This window comes from Falco biarmicus, chromosome 16 (assembly GCF_023638135.1).
Source record: "Falco biarmicus isolate bFalBia1 chromosome 16, bFalBia1.pri, whole genome shotgun sequence".
Taxonomy (NCBI): Eukaryota; Metazoa; Chordata; class Aves; order Falconiformes; family Falconidae; genus Falco; species Falco biarmicus.
In genome coordinates, this window is record NC_079303.1 from 8,983,162 (window position 1) to 9,003,608 (window position 20,447).

The 20,447-nt window shown below is 58.2% G+C and overlaps 1 long non-coding RNA gene across 1 annotated transcript; it reads right to left on the reverse strand.

Moving 5' to 3' along the window:
• Positions 1 to 6,608: 6,608 nt before the first annotated feature.
• LOC130159706 (uncharacterized) lies at positions 6,609 to 7,292 on the reverse strand. The gene is made up of 3 exons (XR_008825821.1): positions 7,255 to 7,292; positions 6,883 to 6,942; positions 6,609 to 6,795 (listed from the first exon to the last, which is right to left on the reverse strand). It is a non-coding gene; the product is annotated as an uncharacterized LOC130159706 (long non-coding RNA).
• Positions 7,293 to 20,447: the final 13,155 nt, after the last annotated feature.

Here is a 20,447-nt window from a genome sequence, read left to right on the forward strand (position 1 = left end):
CTATTTCAAGGTCATGATGGCAACAGTTCTGCAATGTGTGGATATCAGCGAGAGAATTGCTGCCTTGCACCAGTTCAGGTGCTCCACCTATACCTCGTCACAGATTTGAATTTTTTTTTTTTAAATGCTTATCAGGGTAGGATCTGCCTACCAAGACCAGATTTTAAGTGAAGTTACATTATGTTCCTCTTGATTTAAATACAGCAAGATAGCTCCACTGCTACATTCAGCCACAAGAACGTAAACACCTCCAGCTTCATAGACACCCATACATTATTTTTGTAAGGAACAAATGACTAAACATGGAACAATACTATGAAAAAGCAAAAGAATGCACACAATCAGCATTTTCCTATTTGGACCAAAAAAAGAAAATCTCTAACAGCAGATAAGTCTAAATTAAAAATCAGCCACATCCAGATCCCAAATGGGGTAGGGGTTATTGTGTGCCACAGACCTGGACTTGACTGTTGAAGGAAATCACGCACTAAGGAAAATTTGAGGTGGTTCTGCAGAAGTTTAACTAGAGCCTTGGCAACCTGGGACGTGAAAGGTACGTGCGCTATAGTATCACCCACAATAAAGGAAACTAGTCTCGCATTTTGAGTCTAACACCGCATCCGCAAACAAAATGAGGCTGCTACATTTGAGGAACACTGATGGAAACCTCACCTGCCATCCCAAAGTTATGCAATTCTTCCCTTTTTGCCACTTTCCTCAGCCTTGGTACATCTTTTGCAGAATCTGCAGCAAGGGCCCATAGCTTCTTCCTGTTTCTAACAGTGAATGTCTGGGTTTCACACGTTGGTTTCTTGTGCGGCACCAATAAGACCCAACGCTTGCCTTCATAAATGCATCCGTACACTAGGGAAGAAAAGGAAAATTACCAGCCACAACATTGTACTGCCCACAGGGCAACAGTGTGCCTCACTTCCTAAGAGGATTTAAGACAGTAAATAACCCTCAAATATCTCCATAAACAAGCACAATTTAATCATGTGCTTTTAATCTGATTGCTGACACAATCTAACAAGAAGACACATTAAGGGAAGCAGAGCTGTAGTTAAAAAAGTGGGGCTTCTCTTTCCTCTCCTGAGGGTTTACCATCCAGAGCTGGTTGAAGTTCTGAACCTGTAAACCGCTCCCTCACACTTCTATGCTCGCTTTGGGAAACAAAGACGGCTGTTTGAATTCTTTTGCAGGTACAGTCTTTCTTTACTTTTGAGTTGGAATGAAATGAAAAGCTGCCATCAGTCCCACTTATGGCACAGGGACACAACCATGTTCCATGCACATGCCTGCACAGAAACACACGCAGAGGGAAACCATCCCTTGGGTATCAAACACAGAAACAGCACTGAAAACCTTGACTTGTGAGAGTCCCTGCAGCATTCTCCCAGGTCAATACACAGCATGCTTGTGGCAGGATCACCACTGCGTGTGCGTCACTTGCTTTCATTTCCATCTTCATCTCTAACCTGGCACTTGCCACCTCCAGACTGCAGCATGCATAAAAGAATTCTGTTTACTAGAAGCACGGCACCGTGTGAACCTTCTGCATGAAGTCCGGTATTTAAAGAAATTGCTATAAAGAATAAAAATCTGCCGGCACCACTGACAGACATACACGCTGTGTTTTCTGAACAGGGCCGATACATTAAACCTGCAAACTAAGGACTGCGACACCTTGCTCCTTGCCCCTCTTCTTTTGCCCTCAGGCTGGTGCAGGAGCTCCTTTCACGAGAGCAGGCACACCACAGAAGCAGCTTTGCCGCCCACTGCCAAAGTCACAGCCTGCTCATCCTGGTCCCTCACCCTGTCTGTGCTGGTCTGTGCCTCTGTTCCCCTTCCTGCCCCTCCACTCCTCTCCCTGTCCCTCTCTCCTGCTGCTGATCCTGTATTCCCTGGGGCACCCCCCTGCCCCTCTGTCTCTGTCCCACTTCATCCCTCTGCCCGCTCCTCGCCAGTCCCTGTCCTTTCTCCATCCCTGCCCAGCCCCTCCCGCTCCCCCTGCCCCTCTGGCCCCCTCCTGTCCCTCTCCGGCCACCCCTCCGCCTTGACCCACGTCTCCCTGTCGCTCGGTGCCTCTCTCCCCCTCATCCCTGCCCCATGGGGGCTCCGGGGCCAGGATCTGTGCTCGGGCAGCCCCGGGCAGTGGCCATGGGGCCTGCAGGGCCGGGGCTGGGGGCTGGTGTCCCCCAGGGCCCCACTGCAGGGCACCATGCCCCGGGGCATGCTGGGAGCTGTAGGCCGGGGCTGCCCCATGGCCAGGTTGTTCCCAGGGCATGCTGGGAGCTGTAGGCCCGGGGCTGTCCCATGGCCGGGTTGTTCCCAGGGTGTGCTGGGCGCTGTAGGCCCAGGGCTGCCCCATGGCCAGGTTGTTCCCGGGGCATGCTGGGAGCTGTAGGCCTGGAGCTGCCCCATGGCCAGGTTGTTCCCAGGGCATGCTGGGAGCTGTAGGCCCAGGGCTGCCCCATAGCCAGGTTGTTCCCAGGGCATGCTGGGAGCTGTAGGCCCGGGGCTGCTGGCAGCCATGTTGTTCCCAGGGCATGCTGGCAGCTGCCATTTCCCACCCTCACCCTCCTGGCAGCCATGTTGGGCTGGGCAGGCACAGCCTGTGCTGGGGCTGTGGCCGGGCTGAGGGGACCTGTGGCCGGCCGTGGGATGAGGGATGCTCTTGGGCTGGCACAGGGGTGTCTGCTGCCTGCTGGCTGCCCGGGGGTTCTGTGGGGAGGCTCCAACCCCCTGGAGTGCCAGGCCCCGGGGCAGCTGGAGTCAGGCCCGGCCGGGGCAGCCCTGGGGGTGAGCTGAGAGCTAAGGAGGGAAAGAGGCCCCAGAGCCACCCCGGCGTTTGTAGTTCCTGCAGGAATAGGGCTAGCGTGTTTTTCTGCTGACTCCGGCAGGGCCCTGGCTACACCTGCCCTGCTGAGGGACTGGCAATATGCAGCTGCCTGGGAGAGTCACCAGACGGAGTATGAGTGCTCAAGCCTTGTTTCCCTTGCTGGAAAACACTCCATTCTTAAATACAGCCTGTCAGCGGCGAGATCCAGGCAGTCGGGATTGCTTCCTGTAGGGAGCAGCCTGGTGACTTGAGGCTGCTGCCTTCAGTGGCAGAGCTGGACACTTCTCGCTGACAGGATTAAGTTATAAAGAATCACTAGGAGAGGCTGCAGCTAAAGCAGTGATTAACTCCACCTATTGAATAAGCTCAGTAAGGGGTGGCAAGCTTTCTGAGGTACCTGGGCTATACCAATAGACGAGGGTAGTGCGGTAACGGTGTGTTGCCTTCAAGACCATACAGCACAGAGAATAAATGAAGTTCTATAACAAGTAGAGTGCAGGTGCCCCAGGAAAGTTCAGCTGAAGTTCACCAGGTTGTTGACCACCAACGATCTCTAAAGACCCCAAGAAAGGCCCCCAGGAACAAAGTGACATATGCAAGTGCCTTATGCATATGTAAATAATTTTGAGGAAGTAGGTAGTACAAAGTACATCTTCCCATCTGAACATGCTCAGAAAGGACCCTGAGGGGCTGGATATTGAACGGTGGAGCGTGTTGATGGGTCGTAGCTTGGTTTTTTTCCTTCTCACGCAAAATTTCATTTTGTTTTGTGGGTAAGCAAAACTGCATATTGCAATGTGTTTCCTTGATTGGTAGTTTTTGCATAACACGTGGGATCTGCAGACCTGCAAACCTGTTATGCAAACGTGTTATGCAGTTTAAACCCTGGTGCCTGGATACCCCAACAAGGACACATGCCTGGAATAAGGGTTCGCAAGTCTGGGGTATGCCATGGTTCTATTCCACGATTCACAACAAATCGCTCATGAACATTTCCTGAGTGGAGTGTTCTGATGGGGTGGGGGATTTATTCCCATGTTTCAACTCTGTTATCTAGTTTGGACTAAAATGTTTAAGGCACCAAGCCCATACCCCATTTATTATCCATTTGAATATGCCAACCTGGGGATAACATGCCTTTCTATTTGTGGTGTATGGATTCACCGTGGGGTCTCAATACATACTGGATCCCCCCTTTGCAAGGGGCACAGATCCCCTGCCCAGCAGGCAGCTCGTTGAGGGGCCCACCAGGACCTTCTTTGCCAAGCTGCTTTCCAGCAAGGTGGCCCCCGCCTGTGCCAGGGCCTGGGCTTGTTCATCCCCAGGGGCCAGAGTTGGCACTTGTTGGACCTGATGAGGTTCCTGCTGGCCCCTTTCTCTAGCCCAGCTGGGTCCCCACCTCCCAGCACACCCACTGTGGTACCAGACACCCCCACCCCCCATTTTGTGGGTGCCAGCAGTGCTCAATGCCAGACCATCCCCACTGGGTTCAGGCACTGAGGGTGAAGCAGCCCCAGCTGCGGGATGGATGGATGAGCTCCACAGATAGATCCATGGATAGAGGAAAGATTTAACATTTCAGATGAGGGGGCAGGCCAGGGGGGTCCCAGCCCTGCACCCCACCAGCTGCTCACTGGCAGGGGAACCCACTGCTCTTGTGGGAGCAGCGCTGCCACCACGGGGCTTGCAGAAACGGACACAATGGAGCCGGCAGTGGCATCTCCACCAAGCCTTTGGGCAGCCCCACAGGTGGGAGCAGCCCTCCTGCAGGCACAGTCCTGAGGCTGCCTGCCCACGTGCCCTGCCCACGGGGACATGGTGCTGGGGCCTGGGCTCTGCTGGGGTGCTGCTGCCTGGCCCCACGTGGATGGTGCTGCCCAGGCCCATGGAGCTGATTCTGTCTGGTGTCATGGGGCTCCTCTTCCTCATCCCCATTGGGCTCCTTCTGCCCACCTGCACAGGGCTGCTTCTGCTTGGCCCCGTGTCCTCCCCTTGGCCTTTGTCCCCATCTGCCATCTTCTCCATGTGCGCATCTGCCCCCAGCAGCTCCACTCGAAGGACCTGGGGCCACCCTCTGGCCTCCAGCAGCCCTGGATAGAGCTGCTCCTCTTTCCTGCTGCTCCTCTTTCCTGGCAGGGGGGAGGGAGACAGCTGTGGGGTGGCGGTGTGCGTGGTGTGTGTCCCACTACAGACCGCCTCTTGCCACTTGGCCATCATTACTTGCAGAAACTTTTGGTACTGCCTGGTCACTATACGGGTGTCCTGGACGATATGGATGAGCTCCCCAGTGAGGTTCTGTGTGACCATGGCCATGGCTGAGGGGCTGCCGGGGGTGGCTCCACATCGATGGGGCTCTACACACTGTCCCTGCCATCCAATGGGGAACTCCTCATGCTTTGGCATCCCTGCCACCCACAAGGAATTCCTCCTCTGGCAGCTCCAGGGAGAGGCCCTGGCCAAGGGCAATTCCCAGCTTCCCACTGGCACCCAGGTTGCCCTGATGGACCAGGAAGGTGCAGTGCCGGGCAGTGCCACTGGCTCTGCCATCACACCAGGCCAGTGGTGTGGGACACAGTAGAGGGAGCCCAGGTAGAACGGCCAGTGCATGACAGGGAGGGCAGCAGGGCCCGTGGGGACTGGTGCTCCCTTGGCAGAACATCTGCACTCGCCCTGCAGTGGAGGACGGGGAAGAGAGAGAAGGCTGTTGCCCTGCAGTGCTCATGCACATGTGCAAGCCCACGTGTGCAGGTCCAACTTCTGTTAGTGAGGACTGGCAGGTTTCTTGGACAGACACTGGGAAGGCAGTCAGGTGTCGGGTGGCCTGAGGGTCCTGACCTCTTCTTCCTCAGCCAAAGTGCCGCGAGTCCCAGAATCACACAATGGTCGTTGTTGGAGGGAACCTCTGGAGATTATCCAGTCCAACGCCCTGCAAAAGCAGGCTGTGCTAGAGCAGGTTGCACAAAATCCTGTGCAGGTGGTGCTGCAATGTCTCCAGAGGCCTCTCTGGGCAGCCGGTGCCAGTGATCTTAAGCTGGAGTGCTGTGCAAGGGTCCCTGTGCTGGTGGGGGGCAGTGCCTGGACTAGCTGCAACATCAAGGCACTGCAAAGGGGCAAGGAGATGATGAGCACAAGCCCATGCCACGCTCCCTGCCTCCCCGCATGACAGTGCCTGTTGCCAGGTCCCTGATGGCTGTGGAGGCCACCTGGCACTGGGCACCCTCTACCCTGCAGTGCGCTGGAGCTGTCTTTGCCCTGGAGCTGTCTTAGGCTCGCGCTAGTCCACCCAGGTCCTGAGACCTTCCTTGCACCCCAGACCCCTCTGCAGAGCCTCAAGCACTCAAAGGAAGCCCGCTGGACTGGGGGCCTGGTCCCTAGACTTGACCATTCCACTCGAGTCCCCGCGGCACTCCTCCATAGGTGTCTGTAATGCCCCAGAGCCTTCTGTTGCTCGACTAGCCAGACCTTGGGAGCCCTCCCGAGGCAGTCATGGTGACCCAGGCACTCTGTTTGTCCCCCCGTCCCTCAGGGAGCCCTGCAGGGTCCCTCTGGCCCCCTTAGCACCTCTGTACTCTGCATGGAAACCTTCCCGAGTGCATCATGGTGCAGGGACGTGGCAGTGCAGTAGAAGCAGATACTGTGGTGTCGCTGGGGTGCCCGGAGAACTACAAGGAGGTCAGAGCTGGGACCACCCATCCCATGCCCTCTCCTCGCTGCCCGTCAGTTCTACTTGGGAAAGACACCCTGGGTTCAGGCTTCTTGTTCCAGCTTTATTGAATCGCAGCCGTTCTCTGGAGAAGAGCTGCACCTCTGCCTGGCTTAGCAGCACCAGCAGCACAGTGATCGCAGGGTGCATCGTGACGTTTGCCGCACCCTTGGAGTGCTCAGGATGGAGGTGGTCTGAGCTGCCAGGGAACAGATGGAGGGTTCATTGTCTTCCTCCAAGGTCTGAAGGGCTGTGATGGAAAGAAACGGAGCAGAGATGAACTGCCGTGTCTGCGAAAACCACCGGGCATCCCCTCCAGCCCATGCTCCCTACTCACTGTGGCAGATCTCAGCCAGCTTCTCCTCCCTTTGGTCCTTCAGGAGCTGCCCAGCAAGCCCTAGGGACAGAGCTTCATCAGACCCGCCACTCCCCAGCATGCTCCCAGCAAGCCCCCAGCGCAGCTGGCTGGGCTGCACGCCCTCCTCCCCCTCACCAGGCTGACCCCAGGGAAGAGCAGTAGCTGAGGCGGGTGGGACTGAGCAAGGCAGCCACCGAGCCCACCTGCATGGTCAAGGGTGGGAGAGAGAGGCCAAGGCCCTGCACGGGGCAGCCGAGGCTCTGGCAGACACCGGGCTGCTCCTTGCTGCCGGTGCAGCGGCGGGACTGGGGCTGGGCTGCCAAAAGCGGGACCCTGGGGGCTGTGGCTCACCGATGAACCTGACGGCCGTTGCTCGCAAGGTGGCCTGAGCATCTTCCAGGTACGGCAGGCTCTGATTCAAGTACTCTTCGGTCCTGCGCCTGTCCCGCTGTAGCTGGAGAGAGCACAAGGGTATGGGCATGTCACACAGCCTCCCCAGCTGGCCGGAGCAGTCCCGCCTGCCAGCACCCGCCGCTGCCCAGAGCCCTCCCTCCCGCTGGGTGCGGGGAGAGGGGTGTGGAGAAGAGCCCTTGGAGCTCTCTTCTCGAGGACAGGGAACAAGGATGCAGCTCCAGGCTGTGGGCTGCGGGCTGCAGCAGGGCAGGTGAGGCACAGCTGCAGAGCGCGCAGGGCAGACCCGTGGCGCAGCGCTCCTCCAGTGGTTGTCCTCACCAAGCACTCTGCAATCCTCCATGTCTGATGGCTCTGCAGCAGGTGTTTGAGCTTTTTCCACTTGAGGAGCTCTGCTGCAGAGAGGAGGGCTTCCCTGGAGGCCTGCAGAACAGCAGAAACTGGGAGATGGCACCACGGCCTGGGGAAGGAGACCTGGCATCTCCCTGCCTTTTCCTTTCTTCCTGGGGTCATCCCACCCTTAGGAAGCTGGGAGGTACCCTGGCCCAAACATCTCAGGTTTTCATCCCTACATCACTGCTTAGCTTTGGAATCTGTACCTTGGCCACGCTGTGGATTTGGTCACTCATGTGAAAGATGAGAGGGAGCAAGCCCATTTCCACTTTTGTCTTCATCTGCCTCTTGTTCTTCCTCACCACAGTCTTCATTAGGTCTCTGAAGAGGCTGATGGAGAGCTCTCTCACCTCGCCGAAGCCCTGGTAGAGAGAAGCAGAGTAGGACTTGCGTCCTTGTAGGTAGCTGTCCCCGACCAGCGCCTGGACACAAGGCTTGGGCTCCCCTATCAGCCTTACCGCAGCAAAGAGGGGCAGGAGCTTCTCCATCAGCTGGACAGCGATGGGGCTGGCCTTTGTCTTCAGGTGACCTATGACGTTTCGCGAGACCACCAGGGACTTCATCTTGATATTTGTGTTGCCATCCTCCAGGACCTTCATCATGTCTGGCATGAAGACCTCCATTTTTCTTGCCTGCATGAAAGACAGAGCTTCTGTTTCCTGAAAAGGACTATGCCCAGCAAGCTCCCCAGGCAGCCACCAGGCCCCACCATGGCCAGGAGGGCCTTTGGAGCAGTCACCCAACCTCCTGACTCCCAGCCAAGGCCAATCCACCAGCTTATCCGCTGCCCCAGCCCCTGGCTGCCAATATGGCTCCCTTTGATGATGCCCTGCTCACCATCTCAGCTCTCTCTGACAGCGTCATGAGGCTCCTGAGCACCAATGAGAGCACTGCTGGGCTTGGATCCCTCAGAAACCTCAAGACTTTGTACATTGGAGAGAATTCCTCATCCTCCAAATCAGTGCAGGTCAGCAGCTGAAAGAAAGCCAGCGGTGAGTGACCAGAAGAGCCAGCATGACTCCCCACACCGCGCAGCTGTTCCCATCAGCAGCTGAGGACAAGAGCACTGGGGCTTCTTCTGGTAACTCACAGCCAAGCGAACGAAACAGGTGTCCTCCTGGTATGTGTAGAAGAGCCTGTTTTGCCGGTCCTGGAGTTTGATGAACAGCTCCTTCAGAACCTTCTCCAAGGTCTGGGCTGTGGAGAGCATCACCTCCCACAGTGCCAGGGCAGTGCTGCAAGCCAGAGCGTTCTGTCAGCAGGGTGACCCCATCCCCAGTACTGTGGCCTGGGCCAGCCCTGCGTAACACAGACCCTCCTCCCTGGGCAGGCAGGAGAGGGCTGAGGTGCTGTGCTCCCCATGGGGTGGGACAGAGGGTGGTGGCGAGGCTCTGGGCTGGCTTTGGTGCTGGGGACGCGGCCAGCCCACCAGGGCTGGAATGGGTGCTGGGACGGGGGAAGGGCCCCGCTCCTCGGGGGTGTCCTGCGGTACTCCTTGGGTCTGGCAGCCAGAGAGTCTCCGGGTCCCTCTCACCACTAGGAGCAAGCCCTCCTGGCTGTCAGGACCGCTACCTGTCTCCTCGTGGAGCGATCTTCAGCAGCGTGGTGACAACGTCCCCAGGGCACTGGTTAGCCATCAGGAGCAGCAGTGACTCCATGCTACGCTGGCCTGACTCCATGGTCACGTATTCCCAGGATTCATAGATGCAGCTCATGATCTTTGGCACCTGGAGGGGACACAAGTGATGGTGGTGCTGCCACTGGAGGGCAGCCATTGCCCCAGCTGCCCTTGCCATCCCTCTCCTGCCTTAAGGTGGCTTCAGGTGCCTGAGACACCTGGCTTTGGGCGGGAGGCAGGGATGGAGGGAGGAACAAGGCGGGCCAGGGCTGAAGGACAGGGTAATCCAGCCACAGGCCACTTACATCTGTCAGCCAGACGTGAGGGTCTGCCATGACCACGTCCATCACACTGCTGCCCAGCGGCTTTTTCTTGGCATTTAATTCTCTCAGGGTATCAATGATTGTGAGGACGATGTCTGTCCTCTCAGATGGTTGAAGGTATTTTGCAAAGGCCTATGGCAGGAAGGAAGGGAGTGAAGAATGTCACGTTGAGTGCCCTGATGGTGCTGCTAAGCTGGACAGTGCGAGCAGCCCTGGTGAGAGATGCACAGCAGTGCTGGTAGCAGAGGCTGCAGTCACTGCATGGGGGAGGATGAGAAGAGAGGGCCCCCAGGGTGAGGGAGGAGGCTTGGGCTCTGGGGCACAGTGTGCTGGCCCTACAGAGAACCAGGGCCTGCTGTTGGCCAGGCGGAAAATGCTGCTTGGGCACTGGAGTGCAGCCCTCGCGTTGTCCCTGCTTGGGGACAGCAGAAACCCTGCTGAGAGCAGGGACAGGGAGGCCACGCCAGCCCCGCTCATTTTGGATGCCTTCTCACACAAGAGCCCTGCTGATGCCACAGGCAAGGCACGGGGGCAGCTCCTTACCATGGCAAAGTCTCTGGCGGTGGGTGAACAGCACAAGGAGGTGGTCTCAGCTTCCCAAGCCGCTGGCAGCTGTGCATTCTCCTCTGACAGTGTCGTGCCTAAAGAGCAGGGCAAACACAGGAGAGTGCGTGAGACCCAGCTGCTTTGCCAGCAAGCTTACCAGCTCCTGAGAAGAGCTTTGATCTAGGAATGGCTGAGAAGGGAGGTGATGACCCACAGTGAAAGGAGGAGGTGGTGGAGAGAGATGTAAATGAAAGGGTGACCTGCCTCCCGTGTATTTATGCCAATGCTCCTGGCCTGGTCAACTCCAAGGACCTAGAGCTCTGCATGCAGTCCCACAGTTAAACTGTGGTTGGAATAACAGTGACGTGGGGTACGGCTCGCATGGATGGAGTGCTGTGGGGCAGTGGTACAAGCTCTTCAAGGAAGAGGGGATGAGGAGTGGGGCTGCCTCCTGAGTGAAGGAGCAGCTCAGCTCCACGGGACGATCAGCTGTGTGGGACACAGCGTGGGTCAGGAGCAGGGGAGAGGCGGTGCTGGTGACATGGTGGTGCCTCCAGCAAGCACAGGAAGGGCCCGCCACAACGCGCAGGAAGACAAGCAGACGGCTCGATTGATGTCGTTGTGCAGGGGCGGGGGAGGCAGCCCACCACTGCTTCTCTTACGTTTTTGCTGGCGGGTGAATAGGAAAAGGGAGAAAAGGGCATCCAAAGCCACACGGCTGGTCTTTTCTTCCCCAGATGACACGAGCAGGAGGAGACGTCCAAGCAGCTGCCCGAGGACTGGGATGAGGATCTCTCTGCAGGAGGCATGTCTGTCCTCATTTTGAGCAGCCTGGGTGAGGGAGGCAGAAGAGCAGAAGGGCTGAGGGCAGGCGCCTGGGGCCAGAGCCCCGGCCCCAAGAGCGTGGCCAGGGCTGGACCCAGGTGTGCCAGAGCTTTGCAGGACCATGCTGGCCGCGGCTCCCAAAGCAGCTAGCTGGGTGGCAGCCCCGCACAGGGAGAGCTGCCAGGCCTGGGCTCCCACCATGTTCCTTGGGCAGTCCCGTCCAACACAGGACTGGGGGCAAAGCTGGCTCCTGGCAAAGAGGGGGCTGGGGAGAGAAGCCCATGGGAAACAGAGGCACCAAGACCCCCACTTCAGCACAGAGGCTGGCAGAGCACCCAGACCTGTGCCCAGGCTTGCCCTGCAGGCGCCTCAAAGCTGCCAGCTGTGCTGGCGCGCAGGGAATGGGAGGTGGCCTGGCTGGAGAGTACCTGGTCCTTCCATACCTCCAGCGAGGAATAGCTGGCCAGCAAATGGCTCAGCATCCTAATCCTGCCCACGGTCCTCTCAAGCACAGCTGGTCTCTCAGAGCTGGTGAAAGCCAACAGCACCTTGGAAGAGAAAAGCTGCTGGTGTGCCTTGCAGCTCCAGGGCTGGACTTGCACAGTCCATCAATGCTTCCTCTGATCTGGGGCAAAGCCTGTAGTGGCGTTCCTGCCCCTAGGGTCCTTCACAGGCTTTGGACAAATGCCCCGAGCCTGCCTTGTGGCCAGGCAGGAAGGCAGATGCCACCCACTGCAGCCGCTGTGCTACAGAAGAGCCTGGTGGGTAGCCCCCGGTTACCCAAGGCAGGTGCGCACCCTCCCTGCCATGCTGTCTCTCTGCATGGCGCTGGCGTGGGGACCACCCACTCAGGAGTGGGCACCCCCTTCCCTCCAGGGTGAGGAATGGCCCCTGTGAAGCCCACTCTTGGCCCATGCCAGACCTGAAAGATACTCTGCAAGTTCTCCTTGCTGACTCTGGAGGCAGGAGAGCTGAGCACCATTGTCTCCAGCATGGTGTCCATGGCATTCAGGGTCTGCAGAGAGGACAAAGAGTTGTGGCAGCGATTCTACTGTTCCTCCACCCCCAGGAGACTGATCTGAACTCCCAGAGCCACGGCAGGAGTCCCACACGGCCTCGCAGTTTCCAGGAGAGACCCAGGGGCAGACAGTGTGCTGCCGACAGAGAAACCTGTGGCATTGGATGGGGCCAGGCCCACGGGAAGGGCACAAAGGGACGAGGGTGGGAAAGCAAAGGCAAGAGCCTGCCCTGCCTCAGATCTCTGGTTGTATGGCAGCACAGGGTTATCAGGGAGCAGCCCAGAGGGACTGGGCGCTCCTGCAGGTCCCTGAAGTACCCAGCACGTACCCTGAAGTAGAGGGAAGTGTCCAGTCCCTCCATTTCCTCTGCTGGAGGAAGCCCCAAGACACTCAAGCAGCAGGCATGTAGGCTGCTTTTCTCTTTGCCCTCCAGCACCGTCTGCACTGAGCTGCAAAGAGAGAGAGGGGCCAGTTGGACACCGATGCTGGGAGCAGTGCCTCGAGGCCTCGCGCGGGTGCGCACAGGCCTCTGAGGAAGGGGTCCCCAGCAGGGATGGGTAGGTACCTCAATTCGGCGATGGCAAGCATGGCAAGTTGCCGCACTGCTGTGCGCAGCTGGTCCCTGGGCTCTTGTTCCACCAGCTCCTACAGAGCACAACCGAGATGGGACCTGGCAGCTGCCAGCACCCAGCACCACCAGCCCCTTGCTGTGGCCAAGCATTGTCCTCACAGGGTGCCAGTGCCGGGGGTCCTTGCCCCCTTCCCTAGAGCCACCGGGTGTCCCCTCACCTTGACCTTCTCTGCCAGCTCGTATCCGTGGCAGAAGATATCCAGGCCCTGTGACAAGCCATGGTGCTTGGCGGTTCTGCACAGGCTGCAGATGCTCTCAAGAAACTTCATCTCCTGGCCCTCCTCCTGGCAGCGGGGGGACAGAGAGACAAACGGGGAGTGTGAGAGGGGGACACACAGGGGCAGCAGCACCACAGCACTGGGGGTGCAGGAGAGCTGGCAGAAGCAGCTCTGCCCAGCCCGGCAGCAGAGCCCCTGTCTGCCGAGGCTGGCACAGCCACATTCGGAAGGGCCGTGGTTACCTTTTCTGGGCTGCTGGCAAAGGCTTGGATGAAGTCCACGCTTTGCTTCTCCTGTGTGTACACAGGCAACCAGCTGGCATCTAATAAAGGGGGAGAGCAGGGAGGGCTGTAGAGAGGCTGCGGGTGGCAGGAGAGCAGAGGAAGATGTGCCCTGTGTCCAGCCCGTGCCCACTCCCCTGGCCCAGTCATCCCGTGTGTGTCAGGGCTGGAGGGTGCCTGGCAAATGGGCTGTGATGCTGGGGCACGGTGCGGTGGGGAAAGCCCCGGTGCCCAGGGCTGAGGAACTGGCTTGCAGACGGGCAGGAGAGGTCCCCATCCCACAGCACCGCTGCCTCTGGCTGCCTGTGCCCCAGGCCAGGAGCTGGGTCCCCCCCTCTGCTCTCTCCCTCCTTGGGACAGGCTGTGCTGGGGCCACTTCCAGCGCTGAGCAGCCCTGTCACCCAGGCAGCATCGTGTCCCCAAGCCATGGGACCCCTGCTGCCAGTGTGCCACGGAAAGATTATCATGGCATTGAGCATGGGGCGCTCGCTGGCCTCAGCCCTGCCCAGGCCGAGAGGGCCCCTCACTCACCAGTCACCAGTGGCTGGACCACGCACACCTCGTGGGGCTCCGGTGGAGACCTGCTCTCCTGGGGAGCCCCATCCTTCTCCCAGGCTACACTGGGGAATCTGGGGGATCTCCTCATCATCCTGCAGGACAGAAAGGGGTAGGTGTGGGGAAAAGGGAAGCTTTGGCGAGACGCCTGGGCGCCGTGGGGCTGCTGGGTGCAGCAGGGAGAGACGTGGGCTGTGCTCGGGGGCTCCTCGCCCACTCCATGCTCCTGCCCTGTCCCGTTGCTGTCCTGATGGAAACCGTGGGCTGGGGCCACAGCTGTGGTGAGTACATGCACTGCAGTGTGGTGTCACCAGATGAGGTCACAAAGACCTCACTGTGACCCACTGGCCCAGGAGGGAGGGGCCCGGAGCCCCCGGGGGGGGCATGGGGCTGGTTCAGCCGTGGGCACCTGGGTGCTCTCGGGGTGCCTCCAGGCCCCTCCTTGACCTCCAGTGTATCCCAGAGCCCCTTGCTCAGACGCCCCGGCATGCCCGCCAGGAAAAGGCCTTTGAGATCACCAAGTCTAACCATTAACTTGATGGTCTGCCAAGTCCATCACTCAAGCATGGCCCTAAGCACTACATCTAGGTGGGTTTTTAAACACCTCCAGGGATGGTGTTTCCACCACCTCCCTGTGCAGCCTGTTCCAATGCTTGACCAACCAGTCAGTGAAGACATTTTTCCTAACATCCAATCTAAACCTCCCCTGGCATACCTTGAGGCCATTTCCTCTTGTCCTATTGCTTGTTACCTGGGAGAAGAGACCAAACCAACCCCCACCGGCCTGCAGCCTCCTTTCAGGTAGCTGTAGAGAGTCTGAAGGTCCACCCTCAGCCTCCTCTTCTGCAGGCTAAACACCGCCAGCTCCCTCAGCCGCTCCCCATCAGACTTGTGCTTGATTCACCAGCTTCACTGCCCGTCTTCGGGCACGCTCCAGCACCTCGGCGCCTTCCCTGTAGTGAGTGGCTCAAAACGGAACACAGCGCTTGAGGTGCGGCCTTGGCAGTGCTGAGTACAGGAAGACAATCACTGCCCTGGCCCTGCTGGCCACACTTTTTCGACACACACTGGGATGCTGTTGGCCTTCTTGACCACCTGGGCTCACTGCTGGCTCATGGTCAGCCAGCTGTCCCCCAGCACCCCCGGGTCCTTTTTGTCCAGGCAGCTTTCCCAAGCCTGTATGTAACATTGTGGGAGGAGGTTGTTGTGACCCAAGGGCAGGACTCAGCATTCTCTGTGTTGAACGTCATACAATTGGCCTTGGCCCACGGATCTCCTGTCCAGGTCCCTCTGAAGAGCCTTCCTACCCTTAGGCAGATCAACATCCCCTGGCCCAGCTTGCCGAGGGTGCACTCGATCCCCTCGTCTACATTGTCGATAAAGATACCCATTGGCACTGCTGTTCCCCAGGCCTGGCAGCCTTTCCTCGGGCCGCCTGCTCTGCTTTGTGGGTGCCGAGTGCCTGTGCCTGGGGTGTGGGTGGCCTGTCCCGGGGTGTGGGGACCTCTCCCTCAGGACAGCAGCCTCCTCTTGTTACCCAGCCTCTCTGCCTGGGTCTGCAGCCTTTGAGTCGGTGCTGGCTTCACCCCAGTGTAACACCAGGTGCCTGCCAGCACATCTCTATCACTCTCCCCCCCAGCTGGACAGGGGAGAGGAAAGGCAACAAAAGACTTGCGGGCCAAGAGAAGGACAGGGAGAGATCGTGCACCCATTACCATCACAGGTAAAACAGACTTGGCACAGGGAAATTACCTGAATTGATAGCCAGCCCAATCCCAGTAGGGTCATGAGAAAAAAACCCTAAATCTTAAAACACCTTCCCCCGACCCCTCCCTTCTTCCCAGGCTCAACTTCACTCCTCATTGTCCTCCACAACTCCTGGCGGCTCCCCAGCCCTGTCTGCTCCCTGAGTGGCACCTTGGGACCCTCCCTCCCTCCAAACAAAGCAGGGTTATACCACTCACTGCACATCTACAGCGCAGCCAGAGGCAGGTGCGAGGCAGCCATTCTCAACTCTGCCTGTGCCTCCGTCAGCCTCTCCAGGCTCCTGGCACTTCATGTCCTCCACTGGGCGGGAGAGAAGGAGGGGAAGAAGGTGAGCAGCCACGGGTCTGCTGCTCGGCTGGAGGAGCAGTGCTTGGGGACAGGGCCCAGAGCAGAGAGACACTCATGGCACAGTGGCAGCTCAGCTCCTTCTCCAGGAGCTTGACTGATGGGAGACAGGTCGCCCGGGCTCCCTTGGCTCCTTCTGGTGGCCTGTGCAGTGGGAAGGGAGAGGGAGAGAGCTGGGTGAGCCCCAAGTCACCTCTTCTCTCTTGTCAGGCAGCTCTGCCCGAGAGCTGCCTGCAGCCACAGGGGCAGCTGTGCCCAGCTGCGGGGCTGGGTTCCCCCTGCTGTGCCTGGAGCATCCCCCCAGTTACCCCAGCAGTGTGCCCACCCACAGCTCCTTCAGCACCCAGGAGCTGCAGGCAGAGGAGACACAGCATCAGGCCCCACTGACCCCCAGCCCTGGGCAGACGCAGGTGCCTGCACGGCCCTGCCCCATGGGGAAGGGCACAGGGGCAGGACAAAGCCCCATGGGGTGGGACAGAGACATTTCCCAAGGCCTGGCTTGCTCCGTCCTGCCTGAGCAGCTGCTTTAGCCCTTCCCTTCTGGAAACCGAAAGGGGACCAGTGGGTGCAAGACATGGAAACATCTGCCCCTCCCTCCCTCCCTGCTGGCGTGCATCCTGCCCCCTGCCCATGCTCTGCATGGGGGGCAGAGGCCATTCATGGGATGGTGTGGGCACGGCTGGGAACCTCTCCTGCCCGGCCGTGGGATGTGGCACCACGCTCACCCAAAAGTGGAAACGGAGGAGCCACTGGGCATGGCAAGGATGATGGAGGTCCTGTCATTGCCACTGCCTCTCTCCTCCTCTTCTCGTTCCTCCTGCGCTGCCTCCTTCCCACTGCTCAGCACCCACAGCTGGTCCAGGGCCACCCCCACTCTGTTGTTTAACTTCTCCAAGTGCATTCTATTCAGGTCCTTCTGCTTTCACAGAAGAGTGTGGAACATCAGCTTTACTTCAGCTGGCAGAGGAAATATTTTAATATCGGTGGATATAGTAGGGCCAGTGGGGTGGAGATGCATGATGCTGATGGCTGAAGTCTGGAAGGAAGAAGAGTGCTACAGTTCTAATCACACTGTTGCTGTGAGAGAAACCAGATTTTTTCAAGCTTGACTGCTAGGGACTTGTCTGGATGTGGGTCTTGGGAGGAAGAGGAAAGCAAACCGAGGTGAAGGAACACACTGGCTCATCAGCTGTTCCCCATTTTCTTTCAAAAAAAAAAACTTTTTAAAAGCTGAGGTTTAAGATGATATTATTACACTAAGAAATACTGTAAAATATATTTATGAAAAAGTCTTTAACTAGGCACGGCTTCACTTGGGCAGTGAACTCGGGGAGCTCCAGGACAACTGTAAGGAGCAGGTGGTGTTTGTCCTGAGCCCCTGAACAAGCGAGATGTGAGCAGCGCCATCCGGACAATTGATACTGTGCGCAGCTGTGTCATGGTGGTCACTCCACCGCGCTCGGGCGTCTGGGCGATGCCCCGGCGTGTGTGAACCTTATGCAGCATGAGATAGTGCGCGCCTGCACTTAGCCTAAACTTAGAAATTGACATACATACGCCAGACATGTAAGGTATTTTTGGTTTTTGCTGAGTATAAAGGCGGGCAAGCTGCGGGCCCGGGCGAGAAGCCTCACGGATGTGCGGATGCACCATGTAGAAATTGTCCCAGTTCCCGAGAGACTTGTGGCACTGGCTGCAAGGGGGCTCCCAGCCGAAGGGCGGGCCTGGATGACGTTCAGGTGGTAATTGGTGATGTATCCTTCTCTTAGACTCTGTCATGCTTTGCAGTAATGTTTTGATGCTTCGCTCCTGTTGCTCTTCTATGATATTGTGCATCGGAACCAGTACCGTTTCCTTTTATCATACTGCATGCTATTTTCCTGTATTACACTGTAATCTAGTAAGTGGCCTTCATTCTTATAGTTGACTTGGAATTCATTTGTGCTTGGTATGCAGTCAATCAGCAAAACAGAGAGCTCGTGGCATGGGTGCTGTGACCAGTCAGAGGAGCGCCCGGCTCCGCTGCTCTGGCCTGTGTGGAGCTGCTGGGGCGGGAGGTGGGGGGAGACATGTGGGGGTGCACGGCAGGGGGTACCCATGGGGAGGCAGATGCAGGAAGGGCCACAGAAGACACAGGAGGAAGCCTGTGGAAGGGGACGCTGTTGGGGCCGCATTCTGGGCTGGAGGTGCTCGATGGCTCATGAGTCGAGGTAAGGATGGAGCGATCACGCAGCAGGTACTATCGTGGGCAAAACAGACTCAGCTTGGGGAAATTAGTTCAATTTATTACCACTCAAATCAGAGCAGGATAATGAGAAATAAACCCAAATCTGAAACACCTTCCTGCCAGCCCTCACTTCTCTCGGGCTTAACTTTACTCCCGATTTCCCTGTCTCCTCCCGCCGGGGGAGGGAGAAGGGCAGTTGTGGTCAGTTCATCACATGTTGTTTATGCTGCCGCTTCTTTCTCAGGGGGAGGACCCCTCACACCCTTCCCCAGCTCCAGTGGGGGTCCCTTGTGGGGTCACAAGTCCTGCCAGCAAACCTGCTCCAGCGTGGGCTCCCCTCTCCATGGGTATGCAGGTCTTGTCGGAAGCCGGCTCCAGCGTGGACTTCCCGTGGGGTCACAGCCTCCTTCAGGCATCCTGCTCTGGCGTGGGGTCCTCCCAGGATGCAGGTGTACAGAATGTGGTGTCATGACAACGTGATGATGCAACAATGTGCACTTGTTCTATATAGCATCTTGCTGGGAGACCAGCCGTGGTGGCCACAGTTGGGTGCCTCTGGAGCAAGGGGTGCCAGCGCAGGATCAGAGCTCCAGGAGAGCTCTTGGAAGGAGCCATGGAGCACCGTCTCTCTGGTGGTGCGCGAAATGTAGATGCACAGCTGAGCGCACTGAGGAAGAGGGGAGAGGTGAGCAACCAGCCGATGGGGAGGGCTCAGCCTGGGAGCCTGGAACATGCAGGCCTGCCCCAGGGGCTCAGGAAGTGCCTGGGGAGCTGACAAGGATGGAAAGCTGGGTGGAAGCAGGGAGGGTCTGTAGGCAGCCTTGCCTCTCTGCCCAGCGTGGCTTACGGCTAAGCAGGCGGGAGGGGTTGCTGCAAAAGGACACAGACATGGGTTGCGGAAGGGATGGGAGTTGTGGGGAGGGGGGCAAGGAAGCAGAGAGCAGCTTTTGACTGGGCTGCTCTTGGCGCTCCCCGTGGTTGGAGTCTTCCAAGAACCTTGCGAGCGCTGTGCAGCAGGCTTACGGAGATAGTGCCTCAGTGCCCGCGTCTCCCTCTTTCTAGCTCGGCAACAGGAGACAGCCACTGGCAGAAGGAGCTACTAGGCTGCTGAACCTCCCACTTGGGGTCAAGATCCCCGTGTCACCTAGCTCCAGGCCTGTCTTCTACAGGACAAGGCTGGGGGAAAAGGTAAAGTAGAAAGGGGTAGAAAAGCTCTCCGCTTTGATGGTGTCCCCACCATTCCAAGAAGTCCTTGTGGCCACCTGCTCGACAGCGAGTGCTGTAGCCCTTCCATGTGGCAGCACTGGAGAGTAGAGGGAAGCTCCTGACTCCCTGGTGTGGTGATCAAGAGGAGGACTTGTGGGTTTTCTGGACCGGTTTCTGGCACTGTGAAAGTGTGTGGCCCGGGCCCTGTCTGCAGTGTGTCCAGGTCTTTCCCCCAGCCCAGCCCAGCCCAGCCCAGCCTGGCCCCCACAGTCTGGCTGTGGTGCTCTCTGTGCGTTCAGAAGGATGGAGCAGAGCGCTGGTCTTCAAGTGACCTTTACCTTTTCACAAGCACCACCTGGCACCTTTTAGCTGTGGTCTCCTGCCTCCTTTACACTCTGGAAAATCTCTCCTACAGCTTCACCAGCCCTCTGGTTATTTCAATCTGGGAGATCCGTACTGCCGCCTACTGAGCACAGAATACAAGAGCCTGCATGACCCGCACCTGCGGGCCTACCACCAGCGCCAGGACAACCTGCAGAGGCTGAAGAGAGAGGGTTACATCACCAGTGACAACAAAGTAGGTCTGGACATGGGGCTGATAAAAGCAGCCCTCCTCAAGCAGGCTTCCCAGAGCGCTTGCTGCAGCTGCCTGTTGCTGGTGGGGAGCACAGGGCTGTGGGGCTCGTTTCCCTGGGAGCAGAAGCAGCGCCAGCATCCCTCTGGCAAGTCCCACTCCGGCTCTTCTCAGGCCGCCTTGCACTGCCTGAGTGTTGAGGAGGCAGCCGGTGCGAGGCCTGGCGCTGCAGCTAGGAGCACCGCTCAGCCATGGCGTGGTGGAAGAGTCAGGGGCCCTGCCGCCGGGAAGGGGAGGGGAGGGTGAGCAGAGGAGCATCTCCCCTCCTGCTGGGTTTGGGCTGTTTTGGGGAAGGCAGTCTGCATAGCTGGCTGGCAAATTCTTGAGGGATGTCTCCCCTCATCTCTCCATAGGTGGTTTGCACTCTGAAGGAGTTCAATGATTACAGGCAGTATCTGACCACACTCAAGCTGGAGGCAGAGAAGATGTTCATCCGAGAGGAGGTAGAGCAAAGCGGAGTGTTTGTGGATGCACGGTGCCGAGGGCTGGGGCTTTACTTGTGGCACCTTGGGGAGGCGGTCAGTGCAGGAGAGGTGAGGGCTGTG